Source organism: Polypterus senegalus, chromosome 3, assembly GCF_016835505.1.
Source record: "Polypterus senegalus isolate Bchr_013 chromosome 3, ASM1683550v1, whole genome shotgun sequence".
NCBI lineage: Eukaryota > Metazoa > Chordata > Cladistia > Polypteriformes > Polypteridae > Polypterus > Polypterus senegalus.
In genome coordinates, this window is record NC_053156.1 from 271514632 (window position 1) to 271529952 (window position 15321).

A 15321-nucleotide genomic window follows, 5' to 3' on the forward strand; every position below is an offset into this window, starting at 1 on the left:
ATTTATAAAGAAGGTCTAAGTCAGTCGTATTTATAAAGTCATCTTATAAGGAAGATCTAATAGGTTCTATAGGTTCTCATTATAGTAAACGTGTCTGATAAGGATATGCTCCAAGACAGGTATTTATTCCTATGGCTGCTCCATTTATTAAAGAAGTCTTATAAGGAAGCTCTTAATCAGTCATATTTTTTCCAGTAGGGAATCCTTATTTTGAAGGTGTGACATGCAGAATCTTTGAATCAGAAACGTTTTCTGTAGCTTCTATAAATACTGACAACTTGCTATAAATAATCTCTCAGTTTAATTTATTCCAAATTTGATTTATAAGGAACCTCTAATAGGTTCTATAGGTTCTCGCTATACTAAACATATCTGATAAGTAAAGCGCTATTTATTCCTGTGGCTGCTCCGTTTATTAAAGCAGTCTTATAAGGAAGCTCTTAATCAGCAGTAGGTCCTCCTTGTACTGATAGTAATTTATAAGGGAGCTCTAAATCATTTTGTAATTTCTTCCAGCGCGCTCAGTGATCATATTGTAGCAGCGTCAGGCTGTTTGTTTACAGACTGCTAATGTTGCTTTACCATTCCGCGCAGTGAAGTAATGAAGCTCCATCTCCACAGCACTGGTTTGTAAGCAGAACCCTGGCTGGCCGGTTGCCTTGGGGGTGGGGTTGGGCAGCATGGTTGATTAGAGTTGCTTTCATCCTCTGGAACACAGGGATTGATTTTGCACTTTGGCACCTCCGGGGTTAAGCGCAATTCTTCTTTAATTTTTTTTTTTCATCTCTCCTTTCCTATAACGAGCCACTATTCATTGTCACTGACAGCTCTGGCAGTGTCATGTGACACTTAAATACCTTGGGATTTTCTCTGAGCATGCCCAGTTGTGCTGCTGCTCTCCTGTACTCCCCCCCTCCCCTCTTTTTTCTGACTGATGCTTGTTTTTGAGAAGCATCCCTACTCCGGCTGGAATTTACCACATCATCACCGTTCTTTAATGCCGTTCCTACTGCAAGGCAAATTATACCGGGGAGGAGAGGACTCCCGATCCGTCTGTAGAACTGAGGAAGGTTCGACTGAAGATCTCAGTGAGCTCCAGCAGAAAAGAACAAACAGCAGGTGGCTGGTAAGTCTGGCTTTGAAAGTGTCTTTTCAGGAGGCAGACAGCGCTAAGCAATCGGCCTGAGCCACACTCTGCTTTTCATTCATCCATCTGTCCCTCTCCAGTCAATCCCATTTATGGTCTTTCCTTGTTTGTGTTTCCTTCATTCCACTTCTTCATGCTCCGGTGTCTGTCTCAATCTGTTGCTTTACCCTGAATTGTTGTTTTCCTGCCACAGTAAATCACACTGCCGGCACACATCCCTGTTCCATGATGGAGGGGCACAGCATTTTTTGCCCCCATGTATAAAAGCGTCGCCGGTGTCCCTGTTGTCTGAACATTGTGCTTGTATGCAGATTTGGGAGGGAAGCAGGAGGAATGAAGTGCAGTCCCCACCGACAGGGGAGCAATATGCTATCTGTGCTCCTGTCTCCGCGTCTGCTGAGGTTTGGTTTCTGTCCAGGTTGCTTAATTGCTTCAAATGATTGCATGCATAATTAGATTGTTGTGTTTTCTCTCCTCGATGCCATTCAATCAGAATGAAAAGGATTAAAGTAGAAAAAGCAAATAGCAGTCAAGTAGGGAGCAGTCTGAGGTTGTAGGCACAGCACAGAAGCAGGCTTTTATTTTATTTGGAAAGTGGCAGGCACATTTTAAATGCACTGCTGCACTTATAACAGGCTATTATTGCAAACCTTCAGAATTATAAACAGGACAAACAGGAGCCGACATCGGCACAGGTTGTGTCACTGTTCTCTTTGTATCTCTTCATAATCCCGTTAGAAAATTTTGGGCTACTTTATTCGTTTTTGTCCTTTGTAGCTGAAGGGATGTGATGCTGCAAAGTGAAGTGCATTCAAAGTGTGTGACTAGAAGACGCAAACCTCAACAGGCTGCGTCTGAATAGGACGATGGCATCACACATGGCATTTCTTTTTCACTAAAGTTCGCATTCATTAGAAAAATTGAGATCCTTTCTTATTTGTGTTTCCTTACTTTTTCTGCTGAATTTAGTTGTGCACTCTATATACGCGGGGAACGTCTTACTATCTGCCATTTTGTCTTCTTAAAGGTGGTTTCAAAGCAAAGTAGGGTAAATGGTGCAAATGCACCTCTGGGTATGGAATGCATTGATCAGATTTGGCAAAATATTGGCACACTTCATCTGTGTGCTTTAGGGTCTGGAAAGACAAGTAACCTTGAATGCTATTAAGGGTACTGAAGTGCGCCGTGGCTAAGGCACTAGATGTTAAGCCACAATGCTTTCATTTGACTGGCCCTGGGGCATTGAGCAGTCGCCTGTCCTATAGTTGGAAAACAAAGAAAAAATATATGAAAGCACTCATAATGAAGACTGCTTTGAAACACTGTCTTAGACAAAGACGTCAGCCAAATATACGCTCACTGAGCAAATTCTTAGGAACGCTCTACTGATATGTGCTGGTTCTTGCTCACCTTACCTTATGGGCTGGCTCCTCTTGGCATCCATGACAGTTTCCATACAGACAGAAGTATTCAGTGGAAGATGCAGTCATGACTGTTCTTCATAAGAGTTATATACATTTGGAGAAAACACAATCCTTTGAGAGAATGCTGTTTATTGACTTTACTTCCATCCTTAACTGTGTGAAGCTTGATATCCTCTGTAGTAAATTACAAAAGTTACAGGTTTATGGATTATGGGCTTTCTCCCTAACAGGGAGCAGTTTGTTAAGATTGACAACTGTATTTTTGCAATTCATTATTCATCAGCTTCACATGGTTCGGTGATATACTCTCCTCCACCTATACTAACCACTTGAGAGGATCACACAGCAGTTGTTCAGCTGTCAAGTTTGGAGATGATATGGCATTGATCGATACTTCTAATAATGTGTGCTTTCAGGAACCAGGGACAATTTAGAAGACTCAGGAAGTTTTGTAACATTCCCACCACAGTGACTTCACCCATTTGTAGTTGCTGGTGCCTTTTATCAGCTCCTGCTTCTGGGTGTGTACTTTTTGTTAAACCAGGAACTATTGTGGGTGGGGAGATTTAGGAGATTATTGGTGAAGATAGAGCACTGCACTTTCCACTGCATCACTGTTCATAGCCGCCTTCTTGGTGCAACGCGTCATACACCACATTGAAGCAATAATCTCCCCCAGAAAACTGAGATAGCTTTGAAGTAGTAAGGAGTCGGGGACCCCATGAACTCAAAATCGCATTCACTCTTCCAGGTGCAATGCAATGCACCACATTGAAGCAATAATATCTCATACAGTCCACAAAGGGAGGTTCTCCCATGTCCACCATGAGCTCTTGAATAAGCCTTTCTTCACACTGCATCACTCCTCCCCACATATTTTGCAAAAGGTAACAGTTCTTGTACTGCTGTAGGAGCACAACATAAAAAAGTGTCCAGGGACACAAATGGCTCAGGGCCGACATTGTATGGAAACTCATTGGTTCCTGAATGTAAAATGCCTGTGGTGGGAAAACATCAAATGTGGCACATTTTGAGGAAGAGGCCAAAAGGATGCAAAGGTGATGCCAGGAATAGAACCGCAAACTAAAGACAAAAGAGCTTCTCAGTGACTTTAGGAAGAATTCTAAACCAGCACAGCACTGGTCCTCAATGAAGAACAACTTGAGAGTATTGATAGCTTTATGTACTTGGGACCCATATTGGATAATAACTTGAACTTTAATAAAACATGCAATACAGGTGCACAAAATGGCAACAGTGCAACTATTTATTAAGTAGGCTGTGGAAAATGAACATTGCAATTAGCATCTTATGGAACTATACATGCCATATTGAGAGCGTACTGACTGTGTCATTCCTGTCTGTTCTATGACTAACAAAAATAAGTTTAGGAATATAATTCAGTTGGATAAGCACAATTAGGACGTTTGGAATTGTGTAAGTAAAGAGGCAAAAGAAAAGTGGATGAGACACACTGCTTGAATAGTAGTTGCCAAATTTTACCTTCTGGGAAGTGATACTTGCTGCCAAAATTGAAAACAAATTGAAACAGAAATATTTTTTTACAAACTATAATAAAAGTTTTAAACAAGCCAAATTCAATTATGTTAAAATAAGTGAAACTATTATAAAATTCTGTTCATATATATATATATATATATATATATATATATATATATATATAAATTTTTATTTTATGTTTGAATAGATGTATGAATGTGCTTTTGTATGTTACAGGATCAAACCTATTTTCCACTTTGGGGCAAAAAAAGTAAACTAAACTAAACTAACTAAACTATACTAATACTGGGCAGGGCCTCCGTTTGCTATCACAACAGCCTCCGTTCTTTGTGTCCTGGATTCCACAAGATGCTGCAGACATTCATTAGAGATTCTGGTCCATACTGACATGATTGTATCGCTCAGTTTCTGCAGATTTGTCAACTCCACATTCATGCTGTTAATCCCTGCTCTCCCACATCCCAAAGGTGTTCTGCTGGATTTGGATCTTATGACTTGGAAGGCCACTGTGGAGCATGGAACTCATTGTCATATTCATGATACCAGTTTGAGATGACTTTTGCTTTGTGACATGGCATATTATCATTCTCGAAGTAGTCTTTAGAAAATGGTTACATTGTGGCCATGAAGGGATGCATATGCTCAGCAACAATACTGAGTTAGGCTGTGGCATTCGAGCAATGATTGATTAATATTAATGGACCAAAAATGTGCCGAGCAAACATTCTTTATACTATTACACAACAGCCACCAGCCTGGACTGTTGTGACAAGGGAGTTTGGTTGCATGGATTGGCACTAAACTTAGACCCTATCATTTGTGTGCTTCAGCAGAAACTGAGATTCATCAGACTAGACTTCATTTTCTTTGTCTTCAGCTGTCCAGTTTTGGTGTGCCTGTGCCCACTGCAGCCTCATCTTTCTATTTTTGGCTGACCGGAGTGGAACCTGATGTGGTCTTCTGCTGCTGTAGCCCATCTACCTCAAGGATCAATGTGCTGTCCATTCTGAGATGTTTTGCTGGTTGTACAGAGTTGTTATCTAAGTTACTGTTAGCTCAAACCAGTTTGGCCATTCTCCTCTGATCACTGTCATCAACAAGGTATTGATGTCCTCAGTACTTTCACTCACTAGATGCTTTTTGAACCATTCCGAGCAAATTCTAGAGACTGTTATGTGTGCAAATCCCTGGAGATCACCAGTTACATAAATTCTCGAACCAGTCCATCTCTCATCAACAACCACTCCACAAATGAAATCACCTAGATGACATTTTTCATCCATTCTGGTATTTGATGTGTGCATTAACTAAAGCTGTCATAAGAGAAGATGTTTAAAGGTAGTCAGTCATTAACATCTGAAGAAATATGTGATCCCAGGGTGAGATGTGTTTAGCTTCTTCTGTTTTTCTATAAAAAGTGTCTTTGAAGCCCTCTGAAAGAACACAAAACAGAGATATCAGTATAGCTATTATTAAGGGACGTGAAGAGTTCAACAACACGCATTGTAAGGTCTTTGATCCTAGTGGCTTGAGCGAGATCCCTGAAACTGTCTGCTAGCTGTCCACCTGATTCACCTATGTATAGTCGATGGCTGGACACTTCCTCCAAAAAATGCAGTAAATATGATTTTTTGACTGGCAAGAGGCCTGTTATTGAATATTGAATTTGTCTGATAGACCAGATAGAAGGGTATTGTTAGTGTGTAAGTGACACTGGTCCACCCAAGTACAAACCTGCAAGGTGTGCTGGGAGCTGTAGTCCTGTTGGACAGCCCTGCTGGGTTCCATGGGAAGGCTATTCCACCTTTAAAGGCTTTTGCATGGCCCAGAAATGCTTCAATCAGTCTCCTTTTTCACCTTGATATTTTTAACCCTGGAAAACAGAGACTTTTGAAAAGTGCTCTCCACATCTGTATACTTCTGAAAATGCCAGCTTGTTGTTGCAATGTGTACAGGTGAAAGTGGAAACTTTGAAAAAATGCAGACTTTAATCGGACTCTGAGTTGTTTGTGTTTATTATGTATCCAGAGGCTGTGGGGCATCTGTTGGTGAAGTTGCTGACAATGCTGTGATCTTCACAGAGTCAGTGGAGGCTCTGATTGGGTCTCTCGAGAGTCTGAGTGAGGTGTCTGAGTGTCTGGGCTTGTGAGTGTCCTGATAAAAATCAAAATCCAGGCCTTTATTGACCTCTTAGGCACAGCCATCAGCAGTGTGTCCATCTGTGGAGAGAGTGTCGACCTCGTTGAGAGGTTTACTTACCTCAGCAGTGACATTCATGTCTCTGGTGACTCCTCCTATGAAGTCAGTAGACGAATTGGGAGAACATGGGGAGTCATGAGGTCGCTGGAAAGGAGTGTGTGGCACTCCCGATATCTCTGCTAAAGGAGGAAGATATAACTCTCTAGAGTCCTGATGCTTCCTGTCTTGCTATATGGTTGCGAGACATGGATGCTATCTAGTAACCTGAGAGAAAGACTGGACTCCTTTGGTACTGTGTCTCTTGGGAGAGTCCTTGTGTACCACTGGTTTGACTTTGTGTCTAATGAGCGGTTGTTCATGGAATCCCAAATGAGGCACATTACCTGCATTGTGAGGGAGCGTCACTTACGGCACTACGGCCATGTGGCACAATTCCTCAAGGGTGATCTGGCCCATAGGATCCTCATTGCTGATGACCCAAGTGGCTGGACCAGCCCAAGGAGACACTCACGTAACACCTGGCTGTGGCAGATTGAGGGTCATTTCCGGAGGGTGGGATTGGACCGCGTGTCTGCTTGGAGGGTTGCCAACCAGGATCCCGAGCTGTTTCGTCGTGTGGTGGGTGCAGCAACCTGAACCTGATTATGTAGACCTTTCCTGATTGGGTTCTGCTCATTACCAGTTGGACGAAATCATGCAGGTGGCGCAGTGATACTGCTGCTGAACTGTAGTTCAGAGATTGTGGGTTCACTTCCTGGGCCCTCCCTGTGTGGAGAAAGCTTTGAGTAGTGAGAAAAGTGCTATTTAAATGTAAAGAGTTATTGAAATGAAAGCCATATTGAAATATAGCAGATGTAGAGGAGTTGCTTTCCATGGCGGTTGTTGCATTGCTCACCTACATGCTCTAAATTGCATTTTGTACAGTTTGAAAGCTGCATACATGCACAAAAGGCAAATAATCTACCAGTTGGTACAGTTTTTTGATAAGTCCCATGGTTGCCAATGTTACTTCCCTTTCAAGGATTTTTCCACTGATGCATGCATGCTCCCTCATGTAGGTGAGCATCTACATTATACAGTATGCGTTTTTGGCTGTTTTAGTATCGATGAAGATACTTTCATAAATGATGTGAACACGCTAGTGTGAAGGGACACTGGTTTTCATTTGAAAATGCCATTTTTAAATAAAAATGTCTTAATCTTGACATGGCCTGATAATGGAGCTCAGGTTCCCTGGAGATGTGAAGCCATAGCAGCAAACAATGTGCCAACATTTTTAAGCCAAGACATAGGGCATCGAATCAGTGACTAATATGTGTGTATGACACTGCATAATAACCCCACTTACTTTAAAATCTCCTGTTAAGGGTACTATATAAATAAAAAAAAACTGATTGATCAATTGCTTTGTAGATGTGTGAGATTTGTCTTTAAATCAAAAAGTAAGGGCTGGTTTGTTAGGACAGTCATTCTCTTTCTAATACAGCGTCTTCCATAATAATTTCAGTCTTAAAGCACTATTATATTATTAATTGTTATGCTGGTTATTAGCTATGAGCTCAGATAAAGGATGCTTCAGTGAGGAGGAGATGGGAATTACTTGTGCAATCTGGTGGTTCAAGTTGAACTCCTTTGCCAAAACAGTTCTTCTGAAACTAAAGAGTAAAGTGCCAAGTATTTCTGATTAATGTAAGTCTTTTTATTGAGCAACAGCCCATTATTTTGTCATCTGTAATAAAATACTTACATTTCATTTAATTTTTAAGGTTGTTTAACATATTTATTTTCTCCAAATACTTTTTTTCACAGTAAATAGCTTTTAGCCTGACTGCTGATTCCAAACTGGCCCTGTGAGAGTGTGAGTGTGCGTAAGTAGGCTGACTATACAATGGACTGCCACTTTCTCCTGGACTGCCTTCTTCCTCATACCCAGTGCTGCCAGTGTAGGCTTCGACAGCCCCTCCACCTTCTGTTGGATTAATTGGGTTTGAGAATTTGTCATTCTCTAGAAGTGTGGGTTATGTTCTTATTGTCCTGGTGAGACACACTCTTGAGAGGCAAGGGTTAAAATCCTTCACCTTTTCCGGACTCAGCCCTCCGGCCTGCCAAACCTGCTGGGTTTCCCTGGCAACGGTTAAGTAATTTACGCAGAGCAGCCTTGGGCGGGAGAGTGCGTACTGCGTGTGTGAGGTGGCATCTGCACTTGGAGGGCAGCCTGACAGTTCAAGGTGCTAAGGAGGGTCTGAACTAATTGGATAACACCAGCACAAAGCCTCCAGACTCACTATAAATTATCAGGGCTGTCATTCTTGGAAGGTCTGAATTAAGGCCAGAAAGGGATGGATTGAGCACAGTTAGCAAACCAGAATCCTCTGAACAGGTGGCACACAATACTGACTGCCAAAGCAAACTCTGATGAGGAAGACAGTTATTCTCTTTGATTGATAACTTCTTCTTCAAACAATCTTAGTCAGTATGACTATAAATATTTGCCTCTGTGTAAAGGGTCAAGCTTTCACCCATGTGGTTAAGGTCTAGACACAGCCTATCCCAGTAGCATCAAGAACATGGCACAGACCAACCCCACCTGGGATGCCACTCCATCACAGAGGTCAAACTCACTCAATCACAGGCCAGTTTATTATAGATATACAGTACCAGTCATTGTAGCCTGAATGCCTTTGGGATGTGCGGAGAAGAACTCCTGGAATTATTATTATTAAAGCCGTATTGCAATATAGTGGATATAGAGGAATTGCTTACCATGGCGGTTGTTGTGTTGCTTACCTGCATGCTCTAAATTGTGTTTTGTACAGTTTGAACGCTGCATGCATGTGCAAAAGGCAAATAATGTACCAGTTGGTACAGTTGTTTGATAAATCCCTTGGTTGCCAATGTTATTGTACTTTCATGGATTTTTCCATTAAAAATACTCATTTCGCTTTTTCCTTTAAAATACTCATTTGAAACAGTGGTAGCGCTGCTGCCTCACAGTTAGAATACCTGGGTTCGCTTCCCGGGTCCTCCCTGCGTGGAGTGTGCATGTTCTCCCTGTGTCTGCGTGGGTTTCCTCCCACAGTCCAAAGACATGCAGGTTAGGTGCATTGGCGATCCTAAATTGTCTTTAATGTGTGCTTGGTGTGTGTGTGTGTGTGTGTGTATTTCCTGCCCTGAGGTGGGCTGGTGCCCTGCCCAGGATTTGTTCCTGCCTTGCACCCTGTGTTGGCTGGGATTGGCTCCAGCACACCCCTGTGACCCTATGTTAGGATATAGCAGGCTGGGAAATGACTGACTAACTACTCATTTGAAATCAAGGTGAACATGGGGGGAGGAAGCAAATTTTAATGGAATAATAATAACAATAAGAAGAACAATCTTAAAAATAATGATACAGCAAAGAGTGATGGGCCATTTGGAGCCCTAGATGGGGTGGACAGGTCTCATGTACAATGGATAAAATAAGTAACTGCCATTTTTTTTTTTTTTAGTTTTTGGAGTTACTAGGTCTTTCCTGGTGTTATAAGGTAGCAGTGATGGCCAAATATGTCTTCATTCCGGTCATAGCATGATGGAAGAAGTTAGTATGTACACAGTATTTTACATACTGCAAGACAAAAACCTAGCAACTCCACTGACCAATGAGGAAAGACTGGCTACCAATGAAAACACTGGATTACGATCACGTGATTTAAATGCTGCGACTGCGTGATTCAAGCGGCGGGTGTTGGTGATTTATGAAAAAAACAATGTTGTGTACGTGAAACTCATGAAAAATGAAATCTAGAAATCGTTAATTATAGGGGTGACATCATTTTCTCAATTTGCTGAAAACTTGAAAGATGTGTTCAAAAAAGGACAGAAGGTAGCGAAAATCAGGGAGGCTTGGGAGGTCGATCCCCAGCGTGACCGCCCTGGCAGTTGGGGGAACCCGAGCCTCGGTCCAGCAGGAGCTATACATAGCTAGGGGATGGAAAGCTAACCAGTCCAGGTCAGCTGCAACTGCAGTGACAGAGCAACTCCCCTGCTGCAAGGTCCTTATGGGATAAACAAGGGAGCTACCAGTTAGAAGGTGAAGGCACTATATTTTTTTTGAAAGGACAGCTTCTGACTTTGATTAACTCGAACGTCTTCGGTGCTTCACAGCGTGCTTTATTAGTTTAACAGGATTTCATCATTTTGACAGCTTTAGGTGCTCAATTAACAGTTAGCCTATATAAAATTGCATCATTCTCATTCAACAATGTTGGATTGTGCGGAGAGAGAGATGTGGAGAGCTTTGGTGACAGATGGTGACTAACAGCAGAAAATGGCGTTCAAAAGTTAAATAGTATAAATGGACAAGGACCTTAGCAGAATAAAATGAACACAGACTTTTGTGACCTTTTCCTGGTGACATGAGACTGAAACAGTGGGTGCTGTTTCACTTACGCTCTTGAGAGCTTGCCTTGTCTTGTCTTGAGAGAAAGCCTCAGATCTTCACAAGACTTCATTTTCCCATCACTAATGAAATGTGAAGTGAGTGAGCTGACAGAAGACCAACTATGTCAGGGCCTCAAACTCCAACTAATTTCACTCCAAACAGTTGCTTCACTAGGTGCTGATTCTTGTCGTTAATTAAACCCGTTCTTTAATTCCATGGCTTGTTGCTGCTCTCATTGTGCAATAGCAGACATTTCTGAAATTGTTGATTTTCTCTTTTCTAAGAGCACTGGTAAAATATTTTGGGGACCTGAGCAGATCAGCATTCCTGAGACCTTCATCTTTCTTTATTTTCATATATTGTATGATGCTGGTCATGTTTTGGCTCATTTTGTATCTCATTATTGTTTGGCTGCTAATTAAGGAAAACGAAACAATTAAGGGGTCTGATCTTCAAGTGCAAGTCAACTAAAATGAATTCAAAAGAAGTTAATTAGCAGGTTACTAATTAAGAAAAGTTTTTTGAATAAAAATCTGCAGGCATTGCGGCCCTCTAGGACTGGAGGTTGAGATCCCCGGCTTACATTTCCTTTTTCCAAATGGAGTACAGGCAAGTGAAATGGCTTTCATGTGGTCACACGGTGTCAGTAGTGGGATCTGAACACACAACTGCAGAGTCAGAAGTCCAAAGCTTTACCCACAACACCACAAATTAAATGCAGTCAGTGCTCAGTTCTCCTCCGTAAACTCAGACAGTTTAAACTGGTCAAGGATGTCATGTTTCCCTTTCATTACAATGTGATCCAGTCTGTCAACACTTTCAGCTTCATTGCCTGGTTTAGTGGTCTGACAAATCAAAATTTCAAAAAGCTCCAGCAGATTCCCAAAGTTACTGGGGCTCAGGTGGACGATTTGGTGAGTGTGTGTCAGAGGGCATTGTTCAGAAAACCGGAAATCATCTCAACTGCTGACAGACACCCATTACATGAAAAACTTAACTTCAGGAGATCAGGGGGATAGCTTTATAAAGACACCCAAACCATTCCAGAAATTCCTTTCTTCCTTTCTGCATTTGTCTGTTTAATAAGGAAAAGTGTAGTCTATCATATTGCATCATCATGTAACCATTTTAGGTAAAAAGGTATTGTCAAGCTGTTAGAAGCAGCTAGCAAACAATTTGTTTTCAAACTATGTAAATATTGTACAATTTTTCTGTACGTTTTAACCTGTCATGTCTGTTTGCTTGATTTTTTTGTTTATTTCTGTCCATTATTGGATGCAACCAAGAAGGCAAAGTTCATGTGTTCTTGATTAAATATGACTAAATAAAAACCTTGAATCTTAAAACCAGAGTACCTGGGGACACATGTAGGATGTGCGACTTCCACACAGGCAGGCATTTGAACCTAATCTCGTCTTACTATCAGAAATGCAAACACAACCAAACAAAAATGGACGCAGGTCAGATGTCAAAGAGTGCTGTGCAATGCAAGTGTTAATTAGGTGGAAAAGGCTGTTTTGATAATATTTCTATTACAGTCTCACATACTCAACTTAAGCATCGATTGCGCACTCATTAGTCTGCCAATATAAACTGTCAACACTGGCAGAAAGTTTATTTGCGACGCTCGATTCGCCAGCCAGTGAGAATCTGTTTGTTTATATTGTCCCTCAATTTGTTCAATGACATCTGTTGGTGAAAAACACAAACATTGTGTTGAATCCAGAATTTTGAAAGGGTTATTAATCAGGCCTTAGCGCCCTTCTAGTGTATATGACATGTAGCTGTGTCAATTATTTTAGAACAATTAAACTTGATTATGCCAATGGCCGCGATGTCTTGGCAACAAAGCCAAGGTTTGGAATTGAACATTTACTGTGTTTATGCACAAGACTGTCAGGGAGCCATTAAATCAAAGTAGATATTTATATATATTTATATACAGTATGTGTGTGTTTGTGCTTGGCTGCGCTCCCAAAAGGATCAAATTGAGATCATTTGCATCCCCTTTCCTTTTGAATCTTTTTCATATTTGAAAGCTGCAGGGTGCCAGTAAGAAAATCCCATCTTTATTATTTCTTCTTCTTCAAGAGTTCATTCATTGCCTCTTGTGCTTATGCAGCTCATACTTTTAATGTCAATTTGAATTATGGTATAAAATGAACTTTCTGTGCTTTTTCCCTTTTTTTCGCTCTCCCTGGAATTCAATTTCTGACTGACTGCAGCACAGACAATCTCCGCTGATCACATTGCATGAGCCAAGAATCGTAACCACAGAAATGGCTGGAGTTTATTCAGCCTTTGCCTAACCTCTGCTAAGCCTTGTTAAACAGTCTGTTATTACAGACCTTCTTAAAGTAATGGAGGACTTGAAGTTCAACAACCACACCCCATTTCACAAAGAAAGAAGAAACAAGTTTTCTGTTTTGCATTCTTATGTGGATGTGAGAGTTGTGGTAAAATCAAATAATAAGCTTGATTTTTTATAGTACCTTTCATTTACTGAACCCTATATATATATATATATATATATATATATATATATATATATATATATATATATATATATATATATATATATATATATATATATATAGGGTATACTGTGTTTTTACAATTAACACATGTGCAGGTTAAGTGACTGGCTCAGGACCAACCAGTGGGCAGGAGGTAGGAACTGAACCAAGAACCTTGAGGTTTAAAGTCCAAAGTGTTCACCGCCAGCTATGTAGACAAAGTCAAAAGTGGCAGGAAATAACATTGTGGTGTTGTGGATTAAAAAAAAAAAGCTGCCTACCATAATTAAAAGATCCCTGATATAAAAAAGTTGACCCACAAATAACTTTGGGCGAAATGGTGGCTCAGAGGTCTGGGTTTAAATCCCAAACCCAAGCTCTGCTGACATCTATGCAGGTTTTCCTCTGGCTACTCCATTTTCACTGTCATATTCTAAAAATGTGCCTGTTGGGTTCTTTGGTGGCTCTGAATTGCCCCAGTGTGTAACTATGATGGTGGTTCGAATCCCTCCTATCAAGGTAGGCACCAGCAAGATAAGAGGGTTACAAAATGGATCAATCATTTCCATCTGTGTATCCATCAATTGCCAAAATAGCTTATCTAGTTCAGGGTCATTGATGTGCACAGAGCTTTCTATGGCTAGTGACTCAAAAGGGGAGAATGGGAGGCAATAGGAACCAACAGTGGATTATTGTCCCAACCAGCATGGATGTCATACCCCTTTATAGGGGTTTGTGTAGTTGTGGAAACTAGGCAGTGTGTTAGGGCCCCAAACCCTCAACACAACTACACAAACCCCAGTCACTAGTTCAGGTAACCTTTTATTTGAAGTTTATGCTTCCTTCCTTTTTCTCCCAAACCTCCTCCAGCAAGCGTTGTCCTCTTCCTCCTGACTGCAACTCTTTGAATGAGATGTGGAGGCCTACTTTATGCTGGATCCAGGAGTATTTCTGATGCCACAACACTGCACAAAGGAAGCATTTCTAAATCAGGTACACTCTCCTCAAAGTATGGACATCCATTGCCAGCAGCACACCAGGAATCCAACAGGGCCTTCCGAATGAGACTACAATTCCTAGTATGCCCTGCAAATGTGTGCAATGGTGCACCAGCCCAGGGATGCTGTCCCTTAGTGTGTCAGGGACACATATGGTCCTTCAAGGCTGTCGCCTCCAGTCCATTCATTTTATAGTCCCATCCAGGAAAGGGAATGCCAACTTGTCCCTCCCAAGACATTAATCCAGTGTTTTCATCCAAGTTATATTGTGACACGTGAGTCGCTGCCTTGCACCCAAAAGATGAGGCCGAGTCTTCAGGACTTCAGGAAAACCAGCTTTATTCAACATGGAACAGGAACAGCAAGGTTATTTATTGCAGTGGGTGCTTACACTCTGCTACACACAGACATAGCAAACAGGCAGGGCCGGGGCCAGGCCAGTAGCCAATTTGTAATGAATCTCACATCACCAATCGAGTGACAGATGCATTGTGCGCAGAGGCGGTGAGCTTACAGTTGACTCTGTGGCGCTGTGAACCTGCGGTTACCTCGGTGAAGGACAAGCAGCCCTCGACAGTTTTGTCAATTGCGTCTCGGCGTGTCACCGAATTGGGAAGGGTCTCAAAAGGCTTCAAAAATCTCACAATATAAATCTCACAGTAACATAATCATTACAAAAATAATGCTGATTTGCTTTCTAGGTTATGTCAGCTTTTGGGTTTTACAGCAAAGCCTTCTTTTGGATGATAGGTTTTGCTAGATAGTAATGACATCATCCAGTGATGTATTTCTCTATGGACAGAATCAGAAGATCACCATTCTAGTCCACACATACTTCTGTGTTTAAAGTTTTGGAATTCAACTTGAAAGTTCTGCATGTGCTGTTCATACAGATGATATGGCATCGTTTATCAGCAATCAAACCAAACATTTGCACTTTTATGATGTTTGGTTGGTTGCAAGGTGCTTAAGTTGGCAGACATAAAATGCTATGTGCTGCAATAATATTAAGGAATTCTTGCCATCTTTTAAAGAACGTTTGGGCTTAACCTAACCTCTGAAACAGAAGTTGTTTTTTTGTTAAATTTGTGATAAT

The 15321-nt window shown here is 41.3% G+C and overlaps 1 protein-coding gene across 1 annotated transcript in view; it reads left to right on the forward strand.

Moving 5' to 3' along the window:
- The first annotated feature begins 824 nt into the window (after positions 1-824).
- Positions 825-15321, forward strand: part of plekha6 (pleckstrin homology domain containing, family A member 6) — a 327603-nt gene continuing 313106 nt past the window's right edge. The window contains exon 1 of the mRNA XM_039749189.1: positions 825-1126. The gene's annotated coding sequence lies outside the window, so the exon portion shown is untranslated. The remainder of the gene's footprint in view (positions 1127-15321) is intronic.